Source organism: Brassica oleracea, chromosome C2, assembly GCF_000695525.1.
Source record: "Brassica oleracea var. oleracea cultivar TO1000 chromosome C2, BOL, whole genome shotgun sequence".
Classification (NCBI taxonomy): Eukaryota; Viridiplantae; Streptophyta; class Magnoliopsida; order Brassicales; family Brassicaceae; genus Brassica; species Brassica oleracea.
Window position 1 is genome coordinate 12,164,101 of NC_027749.1, and position 4,385 is coordinate 12,168,485.

A 4,385-nucleotide genomic window follows, 5' to 3' on the forward strand; every position below is an offset into this window, starting at 1 on the left:
TGGTTTAGTATTATAATGAAAACTAATCTCTAGCTGATTTAAAAAGTGTTATTTGGGTTACGGGATGATGATCGCTCTCTGGTTCAATATAGTAACAAACAAAACAGTTACTTTATGCCATGCGTTGATAGTTACTATTATATGTTTGCATATGATGATCGCTCTCTGGTTACTACACAGATGATGATCGCTCTCTGGTTCAATATAGTAACAAACAAAACAGTTACTAATGCTCATAATGGGCAATAAGTTACAAACGAAAATTAGTATATTACACAAAGCCTCTCATCTCATCTGCACATCTTTTCCCACTAGCTGTCACACAATTAGATGTCACAAAATAAAAACAACCTCTTTCTTTTTAGTAACTTTGAGAAATATAAATTGGGCCTTTTGATTTTCTGTTGGGCTTCCTTAAGCTTTGATTAGGTCCAAGATCGTTAGACATATATTATCTATCTATGATAATAAAACAGATTTTTCTCTCTTCTTATGCTGCCACCTCAGCAGGGAGGGATGGGCAAATGCTGACACATCAGCCTCTCTTTACCCTTTTGCTTCTGATGTTTACGCTCGGGATTCTCCGGTTATGGCCTATTAAACATTTTGGCCCATTAATTTTTCGTTTAATAAATTCAATTCCGATCCACACTTTTCCTTACTATCTTTCGTGGGCATATAACAAATGCTATTCCTTTTTTTTTTTGAGCAACAGCATTGCTATTCCAAACATAACAATTGGGCCCCGACTCAAGCAGCGTACCTTCGTTCTTAGTCATCCTCTCCAGAACCCTAATATAACTTTTTTGGCGGAGCTAAGATTAGAGTAACGGCGCAAATCACTTAAGAACACACCATTAATCTTGACATTCAATTTCAGTAAGGTCGAGAACCCACTACTTCTCATTACTGTCCTCTTCAGCTTCTTCACAATCTCATACCTATAAAAAGGCATCTCCGGCGCCATGATTTTCACAGATTCCTCTTTTTTACCACTCAACATATAAAGATAAACCTTGAAGAACAATAGCGACTTCTAAGACACCACTTTCCGAATTGAAGCCCGAGCCTTGCAGTCGAATCGTTGCCTCATGCATCTCCGTTTTGGGAAGCTATGGATGTGAAGAATATGTGATCACTGCCGATCCTCGTGACTATCTCAACTATATAAATTGAAACCCCAAGTAAATACCCCAACTAATTATACGTGTTCTTTGATGTTTCACAGATAATTGAGCTTCTCTGCACTGCTAAAGTGAACGAAAGTCATATGGATAAAGGTTGGTGTTATGGCTGCCCCACGTGTTCAAAGAAACTGGTGCAAGAGATAGCTTCATTCAAATGTCTCTTTTATAATGAGACTGATGTTGTGGGTGTACTGAGGTAAGAGAAATTGAAACTTTGTTCTCCATCATATTATAACACATTTTCCAAATATTCCATGAGGCTAATGCTTTTGAATGCATTTCCTACAGGTTCCGTGTGGAACTCTCTGTGTCTCTGACCGGACTGGTTCAGCTGTCTTAGTGGCTTTTGATGAGGAGATGGCTACAATTACCAACATTCAAGCTCCTGAAGCTGCGTATATTGTGGTATACCCTGATATTATAGTCTGTCTATTGACCTTAGCTATTTTTAAAGAACCACGATTTCTAAATATAGATTTTTTCGGAGTTGCAGGGGGTAGGGGTCAATGCTAAGGTTGATAGGGACCTCCGTCAGTTCATTACTGAGATTGTTGGTAGCACCTACACATTCCAGCTCAAGCTAACCGCTTTCAATTTCACTTCAAAGCACAAACCTTCACCATTTCCCGTATATTTACTGTGCTGGAGCTAGCCTTTTTTATAGAAGTACGTCCCCATTCCTAACTTCTATCTGCTGCGCTGACAAATATTTAATCTCTGAATCTTTTACGGTCTAAATAGGAAGGTGCAGATGTCACTCGAGCTAAGTTGCCTGGAGTGGAGACACAAGAATCAGCTGTTTTACCAAGTGTTGATTGCAATGTTTCAGCAGTATCAACCAAGCAGCAACTTAATCCAAAAGAAAATGGACCGAGGAAAGCACGTTTGGAATAAGTACTCTGGATAGGTGCACCACAGCAAAATGAACTTATGAAACTTTTGGCTTTAGCATCTTCTCAATATCTGTTTTCCCCTTTTTTTTGTCTTTAAATTCGATGTGGTGGTGGATGCGTGAACAATTAATGAAATTTCGTTTTTCCCTTTCTGACTTTTGCTTTTTAATACCATATAGCGGTCAACACTTGTACTATTGGTGCAACCTTTTCTCCAAAGGTATCATCGACAACAATTTGATTGTTATTGAACTTCCCATGTTTGATCCACTTCTAGGTTATCATAATTTTCATCCACACCTCTGTTGTTATAGCAAATCCTATTAGTCACTCTGTTTCTGTTATTAACTAATACAGACCCATACAATACAGCAGTGCGCACGTCAATAGTATCAAATAAAGTTTAAAGCGATGAACATTATAGTATACAAAACCATCGACATGGTATGTTCATTGCTTTAACTTGATATGTGTATGTGACTGTGTCTGTAAAATGCAGGTGACATGCTTAAAATTAGAAGGTTAACATGATACTTGAGACACATTTGCTAATTGAAGTGGACTCTGATATGCTAAGCTACAAAACACTAAAACCATGGACCAGATTTTGTAGTGCATCTAAACTTTATTAAATCCTCCAGAACGTTTCCCCACTACCACACCAGCATTTAATTGAACACAATATTCTTGAAACTAAAATTCAATAACATTTACAATAATCACCCGTTACTAACATGTTCCTTTCATTCTCTGTAACACTTTCTGGTCCTCTGCACAAGTTTATCTCTGGCCCTTTTAAGCTCTCATTGCTCTGCGTTATAAATCATCAAAGATCATGGTTAACACGACGGAGAAAGTAAAAGGCAGAGCAACTAGAGGAAAGTCCGCCTAAAAAACACACTGTCCATGAAGCATTCACTTCAACAGCCTCAAATGGAAACAAAAGATCCAGGAAATAGAAAAATGGTTATTTCTCACTGGACTACTGTGGTCATGATCTCACACTGTTAACCCCTAAAACATGTTATTTTATTGTGTTTCTGTAGTTTCTGATATACGGCAACCTTGGTTTCAAGAAAAGTATTGAACTCTCACCCTAGACACACCACTCCCAGGCATATCAAACGAAGCTCATCAACGTGGTAAAACAACTCTAATGTTCAGATCTATATTAGAAGTAATATTACATGTTATGTCACACTTACTCTTCATGCATGATTTTCATTCCTAGAAACTGCTGCGAGACTAGCACCGCAGCAACGACAACTTATCCCAGCAACTAAGAGTGGCAAGACACCCCAAGATGATCCTATCACTACAAGAAAACAGGGGGATTCTGATGGCCGAAATCGTCGGAAATTCGTCGGAATAGACCGATTCCGACGAATTTCCGACGAACCCGTCCGTCGGTATCGTTTCGTCGGAAAAAAAAAATTCGTCGGAATTTCGTCAGAACTTCCGACGACTTTCTGACGAATACCGAGAAACGTCATTCTGACGAACTTCCGACGATATTACGATGCGGATACACGAGACCAGAGTTCATCGGAAAAACTACGTACGGTTCCTCGGTTTATTCCGACGAACTTTGGGCGTCGGAATTTACCGACGGACATCGGTCGTCGGAATATACCGACGAACCACGTTCGTCGGTATATTCCGACGGAAATGTGGTTTGTCGGTAAATTCCGACGGATATGTGTCCGTCGGTATATTCCGACGACCACTGTCAGTCGGTATTTACCCATTTTTTTTTTCAAATTAATTTTGCATTTTTATATATTTTTTGATATTAATAAATTTAAAAAATCAGAAATTTAAAACTAATAATATTATAAAATTTAAATTCATAAAAACCGAAATAGGAAAAAAACATTCATAAAGTTTAAAATTCATACATACCCAAATAAAATAAAAAAACATTCCGAAAGTTTTAAAAAGCCGAAATAAACTAAGATGAACTCGAAGACATCAAACGATCTAGCTTCTGCATAATCTCGGTGTTGAACTTCTTCTGGGATGCCAACTCAGCAAGGATAGTGGCATTCTCCGAACGGATAGTGGCATTCTCCGAAAGGATAGTGGTGTTCTGCTCCTCCAATGCCCCAATCCGTTCATCTTTGTCATGTAGCTCCTCGAGAATCATGGGATCGGCATACGGAGCTTGCGAAGAAGATGCCGGATACGAAGAAGCACGACGGGCCAACCCAACTAAACGGCCTCCTTTCCTTTTAGGAACCGCCTACAAAAATATTTAAAGTAAGTAAATAGAGACAAGTAAGTAATCGACATTATAAAAAAAAAA

General features: G+C 38.6%; 1 protein-coding gene across 1 annotated transcript in view; it reads left to right on the plus strand.

Moving 5' to 3' along the window:
* The first annotated feature begins 425 nt into the window (after positions 1 to 425).
* The window catches only part of LOC106327317 (skin secretory protein xP2-like), a 10,227-nt gene continuing 6,267 nt past the window's right edge, over positions 426 to 4,385 (plus strand). The window contains exon 1 of the mRNA XM_013765445.1: positions 426 to 450. The gene's annotated coding sequence lies outside the window, so the exon portion shown is untranslated. The remainder of the gene's footprint in view (positions 451 to 4,385) is intronic.